The sequence below is a fragment of the Anthonomus grandis genome, chromosome 1, assembly GCF_022605725.1.
Source record: "Anthonomus grandis grandis chromosome 1, icAntGran1.3, whole genome shotgun sequence".
In the NCBI taxonomy this organism is placed as follows: Eukaryota; Metazoa; Arthropoda; class Insecta; order Coleoptera; family Curculionidae; genus Anthonomus; species Anthonomus grandis.
Genome location: NC_065546.1, coordinates 6208035 through 6224724, shown reverse-complemented (window position 1 = coordinate 6224724; position 16690 = coordinate 6208035). Strand labels below are relative to the sequence as shown.

The 16690-nt window shown below is 33.0% G+C and overlaps 1 long non-coding RNA gene across 1 annotated transcript; it reads right to left on the bottom strand.

Moving 5' to 3' along the window:
• Positions 1–7546: 7546 nt before the first annotated feature.
• LOC126740215 (uncharacterized) lies at positions 7547–9425 on the bottom strand. Its single transcript, XR_007661816.1, has 3 exons — positions 8281–9425; positions 8142–8225; positions 7547–8085 (listed from the first exon to the last, which is right to left on the bottom strand). It is a non-coding gene; the product is annotated as an uncharacterized LOC126740215 (long non-coding RNA).
• Between the last annotated feature and the right edge of the window lie 7265 nt (positions 9426–16690).

Here is a 16690-nt window from a genome sequence, read left to right as displayed (position 1 = left end):
ATTACTTTTTCGACCTCATGCTTCAAGAAATCAACAGCAAAAGTGGTTTCAGAGAAATCATAAAAACCCACATGAACACGAATCTTAAAAGACAAATAAAAGAGGCTAATTACAAAATCAGTGCGGCTATCAAGAGCCAATTAAGAGACGATCCGGTAATCGCTTGACCAATAACTCTCAACGTTTGAAGGGCGATAAATAATCGTTCGAGTAATTAACCTTTGCAGGTCCACTAACTAAATTAACTCGTCCCTATGTATGTATGTATCGGCTGCCACGGTGTTAAGTAAATTATAAATGTTCACTAACTCTTGTGCCGCTCCGCTGCACTGGCTTTAAAGAAGCAGCGAGAATTAAGCAGCCGTAATTATTGATGATATTTTTGGGTACCTGATCATTAAGATTGATGATTCATTTAAAAATTTACAGGAAATGCAGCTCAATGTCTTTTATTCAGATTTATCATGTTTTTTTTTCTAAAATGATCTAAAATCTGGTATACCAGACGCATCGAATGTTGGTGAGAAGATGATAACGACAAAAGCTGCTTCTATGTACTAATCCAAATAGATCCCCCTTTTATTTTCAATCTTCTTGTAGTGTGAATGAATCAAATATTTTACATATCAAATACAGATACTAAAAACTATGTTTCAAATATTTATGCAAATGATTACCTTTCTCAGACCAAATTAATGATTTTTTAAATTTCTGAATTCGTTAGCAACGTAATACGTTTATCTTAATGTTTATTGACGCAATTTTTCATGATGATGGACCACTGGTAGGTCCCCATACGTTATCTTAGAGAGAAATAATTTATTAATTAAATGAGCATTAAATAAAGAACCTTTCGTATCTGAGATTTAAATTAACATGCCTGCAATAGATTGGGTTCTTTTTAAATTAAATGTAATGAGCTACTTTAATTAAAACGGATATGAAACAGGTTGGTGAAACAGTTGAGAAAAAAAACTACAATAGTAGCATTAAGGAAGTTCAGGAATAAGAAAATTGCAAAAAGGAACCTGATAAGTAGGGTAGTTAAGTATCTATTTTCTGATCTGAGTGATATAGTTTCATATCTTTTCAGTCCGTATTAAAATTAGGTCCCACAAGTAAATTCTTATTTTGCTTGAAACTTATTTCTGCCACTGCACATATTTTTCTTCTATATACTTTTATATATTCTCATACGTTCGCTTGGACGAATTAATAAAATCATCAAAATCGAGTATAGTTGTAGAGTGATCTAAAGGCACCACCAACATCAAACCATTTTTAATGAAAATCAAAGTTGGGTTGAAGTTTCAAATATTTATTCAAGCGATGATCTTGTACTGATGTTCATTATCAGAAGTTTTCTTAAAAATATCTTCTGAGAATCTACTTTTTTAATTTGAACTTGAAAGAATTACTTGAATTGGATAATGAGTTGCTCTATAGTAATTCAATGTAGAATATATACCTTACAGTTAGATAAACATACATAGCTAGAATATATATAAAAACTTATTTCAGGGACCGGTGGCATTGTAGGATACTTCGGAATTATGCCCTTTTGGGATTGACCAAAATAAATTATTTAAGACACTTTTCTTTTCATCGAATTTTTCTTCTTGATGGATTTCTTTTCAGTGGCACAATTCCAAGATACAGGCAGACGTATGGGGACCATTAATATCACAAGATTCTTAGTCAAAACCAGAGAAAGTTTCAGATATTTATCTAAATAGTAATCTGTTAAAATGTATTTACTTGACTTAGTTACAAGTGTATTGTAACAATCTGGTGAGCATTGAGCGAGTGTATAAGAAATCTGTTTTGTTTTTGTTTTAAGTTGACGGTACTTTAAAATCAATATAGTTATATATATGCTATTAGGTATCAAGGTTTATCAAAGAAAAAACATATTTTGGTAACTGGTTATTGATCGGTAAATCTTTAAACAAACTATCTTTAAAGCAATTAATATTATTCTTTTTTAATCTTCCAGCATAAAATTATTTTCTGTTAAAATATTACACTCTAAGAAAGAATTTTAATTTAAAAATGTTAATGTTGTCATTTTAAAAGTGTTATGTCAACTGAACTACAGTCAAGTCTTTTTTTATTTTGTTTTTTTATAAACCAACACTAGAAAGTGACACTTGACACAACTAATTTTAATTAATTTCAGTTGTTTAATATGTTTCATCCCAAATAGTTATACACTAATCTTTGAGGTAAACTAGTAGGATAATTATTTAAAAAATAAAAAACGAGTGAAGAATGACTTAGATAGTATATTTTATATTTTACATGACTACATAGTTTTCAGAATAGGCTTAAATATGTAGGCACGTTCTATTTTTTTATCTGCAAATATACAGTGCTTTCGTTTCAAAACGTCAAAACCTTAATAACTTCTTTAAACAAAACCACATCAATTTAGATATACAGGGGGGCGTTTAATTTTATATTTGACAAAGTTCTGTCGATCAGTTCCTTACCTCCAGCTAACCTCACTTTGATATGTCAAATGGGAACCCCCATCGTGTGATACATCATTGTAAGCAGCATTAAAATGGGAAAAAAAATTAAATCAGTTGACATCCCAGCGAATAGTAACCAAAAAGTCTTGTAATAGTGAATAATTTCTCAACATTATACTTTATATGTCAGATAGTTGTCCTATAGTGTGGTGTATAAAAAATATAAGTTAATCCCTTTTTAAATCGGGGCTGGCTATTGATTGGAGTGTGAATTTTGATGGGTTGAATGTTGATGGTGCTGCGGGTAAATTAAATGATATTTTACAGGATTGCCTTGATTTGTATGTTCCTAAAAAGAGACTAAGGTCTTCATCTTTTCCTAAATGGTTTAGTCCTTTACTTAAAGACTTAATTTGTAAAAAGAAGGCTGCACACAGGAAATATACGTCTACTTCCCACCTGACTCTTATGCTCGTTTTTCGACCCTTAGATCTCGATGTAAAGTAGAACACGATCGTTGCTTTAGTGAATATATTGGTAAAGTGGAGAGGTCAGTGGTGGATGATAGTCGTTACTTTTGGAGGTTTGTCAATGACAAAAGAAAGAGCAATGCATTTCCAAATTCGATGTTTTTGGGCCAGGAAATGGCAGAGTCTAGGAAAGCAATTACTGATTTGTTTGCAAAGTTTTTTGCTACAGTTTACGACAACTCTACTTATCCCATTCTCTGGAATCTCTGATTCTCTGGAATTTGGTTCCCAGAATATTATTGCTGGACGCTTCATTTTCTCGGAGGTATTTTCTAAGATCCAGAAATTACCTAACAAGTTTATCTGTGGGCTAGGTAATATACCTAATGTCCTTTTAAAGAACTGTATTTATACAATTAGTAGGCCTCTCCAGATGATCTTTAATATGTCTTTACAGGATTCTACCTTCCCAGAAGCTTGGAAGCACAGGTTCATCATGCCGATATTTAAGGCTGGCAATAGGGGGGATATTGCCAATTATCGTAGAGTATGTATTCAGAACTCATTGGCCAAATTGTTTGATAGTTTGGTTTGCGATCAGCTAACATGGCAATGGAAACGAATCATTAGTGAAAAACAGTCAGGATTCTCTTCTGGGAAATCCACAACGAGCAGGTTGGTTCAATACGAGTGTGATCTGTTGGGGGCTTTGGAGGGAGGGGTTCAGACTGATACGGTCTATTCCGACTTCTCCAAGGCCTTCGACAGGGTGAACTTTGGTCTCTTGCTGGCCAAGTTGGAAAGTGCTGGTTTTCATGACTTCCTCTCAAAATGGTTAAAGAGTTTTCTGATAGGAAGAACTCAGAGTGTGAAGGTGCATGGCTGTACTTTTGCACCTACTAATGTAGCCTCAGGGGTTCCTCAGGGATCTCACTGTGCCCCTCTATCCTTCAATCTATTTGTGAATGATATTGTTAATGTGATTTATTATAGTTCTGTAAGTATTTTTGCTGATGACCTGAAGCTTTACATGCAGATTAAACAGGTAAATGATATAGCCAAACTTCAGGAAGGCCTTGATGCCTTGTGTGAGTGGTCAGTGATGAACGGATTGAGGCTCAATATTTCCAAGTGTTGCTACATATCATTTCACAGAGGTTCGAAGAGATTCAATTCTACATATAGTATCCTTGGTAAGTCCTTGCAGTATGTGCATGTAGTCAAGGATTTGGGCGTGTGGTTCGATGAGCATCTGAGATTTGTTCATCACATCTCTAAAATAACTTTAAAGGGACTAAGAGTGTTGGGTGCTGTAAACAGGTATAGTTCACATCTTTCTCTGCAAGCCTATAGACTCCTTTATGTCTCACTCTTTAGATCTAATCTTAAATTCTCTTCAGTAGGGTGATCTCTATATTAGTAGAATTCAATAGATATGATTGAGAGAGTGCAAGATGGATTTTTACGGTGTGCTGCATTTAGAATGGGCATTAGCTTTGACGAGTACCATCGTGAGGACATGAGAGTAAGACTTAACCTGGATACATTGGCCAAAAGGCGTGTGAACGCTGATCTTTGTTAAGCTGGTTAATGGCATGATTAATGCTCCTGACCTTCTTTCTAAGGTGGGTCTCAATGTTTCAAATAGAACTCTACGCAATTTTGACTTTTATCATGTTCCTATGCACAGAACTGAATATGGCCGTCATTCTCCTATCGATAGATCTCTGAGTGTCTTAAACGTCCATAACATTGATTTATGTAGTAGTTCACTGTCCGTTTTTAAAAAGAACCTGAGCAAACTATGACTGTAATGCTGTAAACTCAGTTTCTAGATATATATATATATATATATATATATAGGGTATAAAAGGTGTTTGAAAAATAAACAATAAACTTAAAAATAAACTCAAAATGTTCTTCGTTGTTCGCGAGACAATAATAAAATATGTTTTGAAATTTCTCACGAACATTAACAAGTATTTGTCCGCTAATATCTCTAAATTCTCGAGTAATTTGATCCTTTAAACCATTAATATTTTCAGGTACGGTTTTATAAACTTTGCTTTTTAAATACGCCCAAAGGAAAAAATGTAGTGGTATTAAGTCTGACGACCGTGCGGCCTATTCAATTGGACCACGCCTGCCAATCCACATCCCTAAAAAGTGTGTTCATTAAGACACAACTGACAACAAACAACAAACTGTTCTCAAACTGACAACATTATTCCCAGACATTTTTAGAAATTGTTTATTATTTTAATGCTGCTTACAATGATGTAACACACGATGAGGGTTCCCACTTGACATATCAATGTGAGGTTAGCTGGAGGTGATTTACAGAAATTTGTCAAATGTAATCCTCTGTATAATCCTCCTGTATATCTAAAATGACGTGTTTTTTTCTTTTTTCTTTTTTTTAAGAAGTTATTAAGTGTGGTTCATTTTGAAATAAAAGCTCTGTATACAGAACACAGCATCTGAAAAAAATTTTACAACGATAGCCGAATTACATTTTGATGGGCATAACTACCTTATTGTAAACATTAAATACCAGAAAAGGCTGTATTACTGTGCCAATTAGTTATAAAATGCAATAGAATATCTTTTATCGTACTATTTATAGAGGGTGAATCGGGAGGAAGGCATCAAAGTCCAAGTGAGTATTGTACACGTGAAAATAATTTTCAAAAAGTCATATTTATACAAGAGCAAAAGCGTTCTTGGTACTCATCTTAAAAAGACTTTGTGTGAGTCCTTGGTACTCTCGCATACTACCTACTGTAACTTTGTATATGGACCTTCACTTGACTTAATATCAAAAAAGAGATTACAACGCATTCAAAATTCTTGTATTCGCTTTATCTATAATTTAAGAGCAAGAGATCATGTAAGATACAAGTTGCCAGAATTAAAATGGCTAAATATTCAGGACCGCGAAACTCTTCATTTTGCATGTTTTCTCTATAGAATATTAATGACGGGTATTCCTGATTATCTAAGGGTTCAGATGACGTACAGATCCTCTACACATGATCGGATTACACGCCATAATAATCTCTTAAATGTGCCAAAGCATCGAACAGCCATGTTTCAGCACAGTTTCTCGTTTTTGGCTTCCAAGTGCTATAACACTTTAATATGTAACAAATTTGAAAATCTCATTTCATCGGGTTTTAAAGCTCGACTAAAGGGCTTCTTGCTGGGTAAATATAAATAAGAATAAAACTTCTAAACTGTTTAAGAAGCATTATTATTTTTCTCGCGTATAAGTAGTAGGTATCTTTATAAGTATTTTTTCACCTGTTTTTCCCTTAAAATTAATATTGTAACATAGTAGTTTTTATTTAATGCTGAATTATACACTTGACTGTTATTATTTAGAATTTAATGTATTTAGTTAGATGTTTGCCGATATTTTATGCAATATTGTAATTATGTAATATTTGATTTTTGTATGCTCGGTTAAGCAAACAGCCATGACTGCCCTTTGCCGAGCCTAATAAAAAGACGTTTATTATTATTATTATTAATATTATTATATGGTCTTACCAATTCTCATATGTTTTTACATTATAGCGTAACGTAATTTTTTTTAAATAGTTTACCGCTTTTTATCACAAATACTGAAGATAAAGTCCAGTTCAGAGATCTATTAGAATCTTTGAAGTACCGCGAATAGTCCGTATGCCCGTGTTGCTTGTATTGTCACATGGCATGCATGATTAAATCGCAATTTTATGTGGAAAGAGTTATAAGGTAATATTCTAAGCGATATTTAATCATTTCACTAAATAAATAAATGTTTAAAATATTTTTTTTAATTTATACATTTGATTCATAAAATTTGACTACAGTCGCCCACGTACTATTTCATTAGACGTCTGACCCAGCCACTTAAGCGTGAAAAGTTGCACAGGTCCGGCATTAAAATTTAAAATTTCATTATTTAGGATTTCTAAGTTTAGTTCTATAAAGTTAGAAATTCAGGATAGTTGATAGCAAGATAATATTTAATTTAAAGATAAGACTTAAGAACATAAAATCAGTTTAATCAAAAGTTTTAATTTAATAAGTTTAGTTTTTAGCGTCATCAGTGGGGTGTGTGTTGTTCGTGTATGTTATAATAAGTGTTGAGGGAATAGATGATTTGACAAATTATTTAGGCCCATTTATTCTGTGGATTAAGGTATTAAAGATTTACTTTTTGACACAAAATGGTAAAATGTTTGGGTTTGTCTTCAAATTTTATATATTTCCTTTTTTTGGGTATTAAGATTTATTTTTATTTGGTGGTTATTACTAACAGGTATTTTGGCTCCCACATCTAATGTCCTTTATTATTGTTTTTTTTTAATTTATATATATTATGATATATTATTATAATAACTTACTCATCTCTATATTTAGTACCAACATCTTTTGATAAAAAATAATTATGTAGTCAGAAAAGTGGAAGTATATTTTTTTAAATAAACTTTTACATTAAAAACCATCTAGCTGTCAATATCTTATGCGTGTAAAAGACACAAGTTTAACTATTAAAAGAAACACACTTTGCATCCTGAATGTAATATTTATTAATTTGTTTGCCTCATATTTAGTTATTGTGCATAATCGGAGAAAGAAAATTAACAAAAAATAAATGCTTATACTAAAAACTAAAAATCTTATACAAAACACATCAACTATACTGGGTCCTAGAATTAGTGAGGATACTAAATACTATTATAAATTTAACCACTCATTTGAATCTGGCTCAAAGAGTTATTACAATTTTCTAAACTCATTCTTCTCAAGCTCTTCTTTACCAGTTTCTTCCACTAAGGAAGGAAACAGTTTTTCTGTTGCCGCTAGGGATTCCAACCTCCTCTCGCACTGAAGCATATGGTTACTAAAGCAGATTTAAGAACTGTACACGAGTAGCAGAAATAATTTTTACATTTAATTAATAATAATAAATTTACAATAATTTTTTTTTAATACCTACAACTCACATGTAAAATAGCCTTTTTTCTTCCAGTAAATTATGAAAGAAGTAGTCTTGCCTCTCTGGGACAGAACAAGTGTGGCAGTAATTGTAAAAACAAATAATTAGACCGGTTTTGTAGTGTCTCTGTAAGACAAATCATGGACAAAAACTGTAAAATACAAAATTTTAAACACGTTTTCTTAATAAAAACAGTGTTTTTCTTACCATAGCAAAAGAGGATTTTTTTCCTAGAGGGTGGAGGAAGGAGCAGTCTTTATTGTATCGCTGAAGAACAACAGGGGCAGTAGGCTGTAAAAAACAAAATTTTAAACTTGTTTAATTAATAGAAATAGGGTTTTCTTACCATATGGAACAATAACTAGTTTAGCCACAGATCTTCAATTTCTAAATATTCTATACGCCACCTGACAATTCGAGTACTTTCTATTACAGCAGCCCTTTTGTTAACCATCTTAAACTTAACTCCAAGTTTTATCAGGTATCTCCGCAAGGTTGAGACTGAGAAATGTTTGTCCCTTGCCGATAAGATGTGCTTAACCATCTCTATGGTCAAAACCTCATTGTTTTTGTATTTAGAATACACAACTTCCCGTAGCAATTTGGCAATATCCATGACAAGTCCCTTTGATTGTCCTGCATTTTTCCTTTTTTTACAAAATAGCATATTGTACTATAGGGAACCCCTGTTAAAAACGCTGTTTTTTGGAAAGCACTACAATTATTTGTGAACTGAGGCTCATTCCTTAGATTATTATAGACATTTAAACAAATTTGTTTGTCGTCTGTACTTCAGAACTATGTGAGTCTAAATCACTGTATAGTTGTGTACCCACGGTCTTCATAAGCCCGCACAAACACTTTTCTTTTCATTTGCCAAATTTTCCTGCCTATTTGCCCAGGGTCGAAACATTTTAAGGTCTTTAGGTATAATACCAAAACAAATCCACAAACACAAATAAACAAACACATTTCCTTACAGTAAAAATTGCAAAAAATTTAGACGAATAAAGGCCAAATTCTAAATTCTCCATTTTCATAAATGTGTGAAAAGTAAAACCCATTAAATAATAACCTCATATGACTCCGCTCCCAATTATTAAAGGTGATTGACCCATCCAACAGAACTATTTTAAAGGTGATAGATCCATCCTTAAAGATCTCTTTAAAACACGATGAAAGTATTACAAAAACAGCCCAAAAATTTATCTGGATACGGCCCCGTAATCCTCAAAATCAGTGAGATAGAAAGAGATACACAATCACTTGCACATCCTGAAGTACAAATCGCCAGAAGGCCGATGTTTTATCTTTGTTTAATAGACTGGCTAAAAAGAGGTGGGAAGTCTGTGAGCACTGCGATTGTTTAAGATGTTTTGTAAGATGCTTGGATTTTAGTCCGCGGTCAATTTTTTGATATTATTTTCTTTCTACAAATTGTCATTTTCGAAAGAAAAATAAAAAATTGTGTAAAAAATGAGGTTTTCCGTATATTTAAAATGATTTTATAGATAAATGATATAAAATTTTGGCATTTAAACATCTATATCATGCGATAATCAATACGACATAGGCGCACGGACTATTTAGTGCGGCATCTGCGATATATCAAAGATTCTAATAGATCTCTGAATTGGACTTTACCGAATATTTGATCCGTTTTGTTGTTCTGACTTGTATTAGTATCGTGTGTATGTTTCAGGCATTTATTCCCGAGTTTGTAAGACTAAAATCATATAAAATGCCACACATCTATTCAAATTTAGAATAAACAAATATGGTTTTTGTTTACGGCTTTTGTAATGGGAATGCTATAGCTGCTGTTCGAAAATACCATCGGCAATTTCCACACTGGAGAAATCGGGGTCGCGGTGGTCCTATTAGTTGGCCTCCAAGATTTCCAGTTCTCACATCACTATTGTATGTAAAGCTAGTTTAAAAATGAGGTGTACGAAAGAAAAGTCTACACTGGGAAGGTCTTAATGCAGTGTTTGTTAAAGGAAGACATGATCACCTAGAAAAGTCACCAAGATAGTTCGCAGGCGAAGTAGAGAGTGTGTGATTTTAATGGCGGTTTGTAATTACATTATATTTTGCAAGCAAATGATAATCGCATAAGAATATTTGTTATTTTATAAATTATTTTCACGTGTACAGTGCTTAACTGAAGTTTGGTGCGTTCCCCTTGACTCACCCTGTATATTAAATCTACCTCCGTTAAATATTACCCAAGCCAACAAGATAATCAAAAAACTAAACCAATTTTTTAATACCTATTGTCTTTTTGACAAAATCGTTATAGATTTGGGTACTGGTTAACAAGTCGTTCCAAAAGTAAGAATTTTAACATGTACACCTAGCAGTGATAATTTAATTAAATATTTATAAATTCCCGTTCAAACCTGGCGTGAGACTCCATTACGTCCCTCATTTACATATGAGCCTATAACGTGTTTTTGAGCTCTAATCTTACAATAATAAACTGTACGCTGTACTGCTTGTTAAAAAACTTCGCCGATAATATGCAAAAAGGACAAACTGATTCATAGTAAGGATGCAAATGCTTAATTTTTATATTTATTGGAAGCACTCTATTATAAAACACACTTTGAGCAACAAGAATTAATTAAGTTTATAGAGCAGAAAATTAACACCCTTTCATGGTCTGCTCCTTTAAATTAAGCAGGAAGAGTGCTCGTAATTTTGAAAAAATGTTTTTGCATAAACTTAATTAGAGCTTCACATTTTTTAATATTCTATCTTTGCAGTTGGTTAAATTTTATAATGAGCTTTTATATGATATTGCAAAAAAAATCACTTTTTTCACAACTTATTCACAAATGTTAGGTTCTTTTTCTAAGTACAACTCACATATTCTTATCCTCTAAGACTATTGTTTAGAAATGATGAATTTTAAAACGAAATTAGGTCAATCACTTGCTTCGCTAGTTGAAAAATCCCATATAATCCAATTGCTAAAATCGATGACTTTAATAGTAACAGAAGCGAGTCGACAATAATAATTACTTCTTCAAGGGTGGTATAATCTGTCCTTGAAATGGCTACATTAGTAACTATAAGAATGTATATAAATAATTATATTACTAAACTTTAAGAGGTAAGCAAAATCACTTTATGCAGACATAAAAGAGCCAACTGCCTTCATATGAATGAATGGAAATAAGTTTTTAGTAAAAAGAAAATAAAGGTCTTGATTTATCTTAATGAACTTCTCAGTAAGGTTCTGAAAAAATTGAAAATAAAAGATAACACAATTATCTCTTGAAGAATTGACTTAAACCATTTGAGCATTCAATACATGATAAACATTTCGCAATAGTACATAAGTTATGAATGAAACTTCCTAACACTCTTTACTGAATTGAGCAATTCATGAACAGAAAGCGTTCCGGTGCTCAAATCTAAATAATCTTCACATACTTTAGAAGAAGTAGAAAATATAAATTAGTAGATTTAATAGTAATCTAATAATCAGCTCATAAATTACAAATTAAGATTTAATGTCTGCTTTTGTTGAAAAATATGTCATAAGTGAAATTAATTTCTTGTAAATTATTAAAACTAGGGGCGCATCTGAACAAAGGAGAATTAGACAACTAGTTTAAAGAATATTTTGAGATGCTAAGGGTTGATCTTTCACAAAAAAATATAAGGATTAACGTTAATATTTAAATTTTCGAGGCAGTACGAGAAGTGTATTAGATTGTTAGGAAACTTAAATGCAAATTAAAACTCAATCCATGTTGCAAAGAAACAAATGTTTCTGCGATTCTTCATACCATAAAACTTTAAGTTATTATAGTAGTAAAAGATGCCTATGCCCATTAAAGTGGAAGTTAAAAAAATATATATATACAGGGTGGTCCATTTAACTTGAGACATCGCAATATCTCGAAAACTAAACATGTATTCAGAAAATGTTTCATGTGAAGTTTGAATCGTTTCCAGGGGGCCATAAAATTACCTAATTGGTTTGACCTTGAGTGGACGTCTTCAAAGTCAAAAGAAGGTCAACTTCACTTTTTTGCATAGAAACCTCTATTTTTTTTAATAGTATCTGATTTAGCGTTAAAAAATAAGTAACTTTTATCTGGCACTTTTTTACATGCGAACTCTCCTTTTCAAGATATTAATTCTTGATTCTTTTAAGATTTTTTTCCTTGACAATGACATTAGAAACAGGAATAGCTCTGGTTCAGCAATTCTTCAATATTATTGTGACAAAGCATTGTTGATCAATGATCAATGCAAGTTGTTATGATGCGAAAATTTCCTATAGTGAACAGATCTCACGTGTTTATCCCAAGTATTTCAGGCGATTGTAAACAAATACTGATTAATAATGTAAATGAGAGATTATTTTGGTTCACAGTATTTGTTCAGTTATCAAGTATTTGACTATTTTGTTGAGTGACTATGGAATGCCTAACAATAAATGAAAAAGTTGAAATGGTCCTTATCTATGGTGAATCTGAACGGAATATTAATAGAACTATATACCATGCGACATCCTCAACTCAATCGTGTAGTGAACCACTTTATAGAAGATGGAAGTGGAAGAACAATAAATCGATCACGAAAGAGAAGCATTCAAGCCAGTCAAAATAATGAAATTGCCGTCTTAGCTGCAGTTGCCCATAATGCTGGAGTCAGCTGACGATCAATTTCTTCTGTTTCTGGAATCTCCAAAACAAGTGTCCTGAGAATTTTGAAACGCCACAAGTTTCATCCGTAGCAGCTTCACGGGAATGATTTCCAAAATCGAGTGTTGTTTTGTGAATGGGCCCAAAATCAGTTGCATGAAAATAACAATTTCTTTCTGTGCGTCTTATTCACCGATGAAGCTTCATTTACAAACTATGGTGTAGTTAATCATCATAACATGCATTATTGGGCAGTTGAAAAAACCAGGTGTTTTCGAGCGATCGAACATCAGCGACCATGGTCTGTAAATGTCTGGTGTGGCACCATCAATGATAAAGTCATAGGACCTTATTTTATTGATGGTGTCCTTACAGGCCCAAAAATACCGTAATTTTTTGCTGGAGATTCTACCCGTATTTTTGGAAGATTTGTGTTTTAAAGTGAGTCTAAATATGTGGTACCAGCATGATGGTTGTCCTGCACATTATTCACGCGTTGCGCGCTAAGTGTTGGATCGTGACTTCAATGGACGTTGGATATGTCGCGGTGGAGCAGTCCACTGGCCGCCACGGTTACCTGATTTGACGACCTTAGATTTTTTTCTATGGGGTTATTTGAAGGAGATCCTATATCGCGATCCACCAATGACTCCCGAAAATATGAAGCTGCGAATCACGGAGGTTTGCGGACAGAGACTCTACAGATGCTGCACTCTGTTCATCGATCGTTTAGAAAGCGAGTTGAAAAATGTATAGAAGTGGAAGGTCAACACTTTAAACATTTATTGAAATAATTTTCTGACTTTTTTGTTTCAATTTCTTTTACTTGAACTTTGTACGTTTTATTTTTAAGTTTTCGATTCTGTTGATAATAAGATTGTATCACAAGATACTTTCATTTCTTTTGATAGATCACCAGATACTACCTACAAGGGCAAATGTCATTGTCAAGGAAAAATTTCTTAAAAGATCCAAGAATTATTATCTTGAAAAGGAGAGGTCGCATGTAAAAAAGTTTCAGATGAAAGTTACTTATTTTTTAACGCTAAATCAGATACTATTTAAAAAAATACAGGTTTCTATGCAAAAAAGTGAAGTTGACCCTCATTTGACCTTGAAGACGTCCACTCAAGGTCAAATCAATGACGTCATTTTATGGCACCCTGGAAACCATTCAAACTTCACATGAAACATTTTCTGTATACATGTTTAGTTTTCGAGATATTGCGATGTCTCAAGTTAAATGGACCACCCTGTATATATACATAATCTTGCGTACTTTTTTCATTTTGATCGATATAATTTTGATACATCGGATAAACTACTGTAATGTATTCTATAGTTGGTTTAACAATTGCATTGTATAACAATAATAATGATTTATTACTGAAACCCTTTGTAATTTCAGATATAAATCCTAAATTTTTTAGAGAACAATCTTTTCTATATGAACGTCCAATAGCAGTATAGTTTTGGTTGACAGGGTGTCCAAGACAAAACAATTCACCCTGAAAATCTTGAAAATTACCACATTATGCTGCTGCTATTTGTTATTTTTTGAACGACACATTTCCTGGACGATCGATTGGCCGGAGAGGTACCGTAAAATGCCCTACTAGATCTCTCGATTTTACCCCTTTGGATTTTTTTATCGAGTCATGTAAAAACCAAAGTCTTTGCCCCAAAGCCTAACTCCCTTGAAGATCTTCGAAATAGAATTTTTAATGAATGTTAGTTAATAACGTCCGAAATGTTCGCTAATATACGCAGACGTTTTGAACAACAAAGTATTTTTGTATGGAGGCCAACGAAGATTATTTTCGACATTTAATAAAATAGGTGTTAGATACTTTCTTTTTCATTTAAAATAAGATTTATTTTTTTATCCACATTTATTTATAGATTTTAAGAACGAATTGATAAAATAAAAAAATAAAAATAGGGCTATGTAGAGAATAAAATTACCTTAAATTCAAGGTATTACCACATATATAAATAGCTCCGCACGGAGCGGAGTGCGGAGCTATTTACATCTGTGCTATTATATAGTGCGGAGCTATTTACATCTGTGGTATTACTCGACCCCTATTTCCATTTACAGATATTAACATGGGGGCTCTGTGGGTGAGACGAGTGACTGTTTCGTCTTAACCTCCCTGTATGTTAAGGATGTAATTTTCCAAGATACCATCACATTTCTTTTTGAACTGATTTTCTACTAAATAATATAATTTGTCAATTTTCTGAATTAATAAATAATTTATTTAAGGTAGAATACCTTTTGATACCTGCTTAATTGTTAAGAAGATTTTTAGATTATCTGCATATGCAAATTAAAAAACATTGACCAATATGATTTGAAAAAGATAATATCTGTCCCATATGAGGACCTTGCAGTACTTTTGACGTTACGATAGTACAAGAAGACTTTCCTCCAAGAAATTAATTTTTAGTTTTTTGACTGTTTAAGATATCGGTGTCAAATTTTCTCAATAAAGCTACCGAATAAAGATGCTTTAAATGTAAAAAATAAATGTTTTAGTTTCAACCAGTGGCGTAGATCAGATAGGCAATAGAGTAATTTTTTAATAAAAAAAATAGTACGCCACTGATAATCAAAAATTTTAAGAATCCTTGGTTTATTTAACAGAGAAAAAGGTATCCTGCATCTTTTTCCCAAAAGGCACCATTTTATCAGAATTTAAAAATAAATAACTTTAATAAAAACTAAGGAAAAAAAAATTATTGAATAACGTTAAAAAATACTAAATAATAAATAATAATAATTAATAATTAATTTAAAAGGTGCTCAAAGTGGCCGCCATTTTGTTGGATACAGAGCCTGCAGCGTAATGTTAAATTGTCGTGAATTTTCTGAATAACTTCACCTCTATCTTTCATTTCGCCTGCAGCTACTGCAATGCGAGCCAAAAGATCATGTTCATCTGGCACTGGTGTAGAATAAGTAAGTTGGTCCAAATGACCCCACAAATAAAAATCACAGGGATTTAAATCGGGGGAGCGCGCTGGCCAAGCCACTGGGCCTCCCCTCCCAATCCAACGTCTAGGATATCTTTGGTTCAAATATTCTCTGACAACGCAACCATAGTGTGCCGGACAACCATCATGTTGAAGCCACATTATTTGCCGAACATCCAATGGCACATCTTCTAAAAGTTCAGGCAGTACATCTCGAAGAAAAATCAAATAATTCCCTGCAATGAGACGTCTTGGCAAAATGTACGGACCAATCAAGTTCTCCCCTACAATGCCTGCCCAAACATTCACAGAAAATTTTTGTTGGTAGCCACGGATAAATTTAGCATGAGGGTTTTCATCAGCCCAGACATGATTGTTTCTTGGGTTGAAATGTCCCTCTCGGCAAAACGTTGATTCGTCACCAAACAAAATAGCTTGGCGAATGTCTGGGTGTTCAGCCCCTTGTTGAAGATACCAAGTGGCAAACGCGAACCTATTAGCATAGCCTTGGGGCAACAGATGCTGAATCTTTTGTTTTTTAAATAGATAAAGGTGGTTATCATGCAAAAGTTTCCAAACCAACGTTTGGCTTATCCTCAGGTGATTTTTCGGGTACGTGTATTTGGATCCTCTTCAATATTGTGAAGTATTTCCTCCTCAACATTATCACGAATAGGTCTTGCACGAACTCTTATGCCTGGGTTCACCTAAAACAAAAAGTACATGTAAATTTTTTGTTTTTATTTTTTTTAAGTAGGTACTTACTTGTAATTGTCCTCTCTCACGTAGACTCCTGTCGACCTTAAGAAAGAATCTTCTCTCTGGGACCATTCTATTGGGAAAACGTTCAGCATAAATCGCGCGAGCCAATACAGCATTTCCTTTGGATTCACCAAGGGTTAAATGCATATCTGCCAATTCATTCCACGTAAATCGCTCCATAACATTCAAAATAAAGCAACGGCAGAACAACTACCTTATTTAAATCAATCAGGAAGATGACGTTATAACAAAGTTTTGATTCGTATGTCAAAAATAACCTAGCAACCGTCAAAGCTATTAGTTATTTTGTTATCATGTCCCTGTTTGCAATTTGCGTGGCATTGAGTTAGC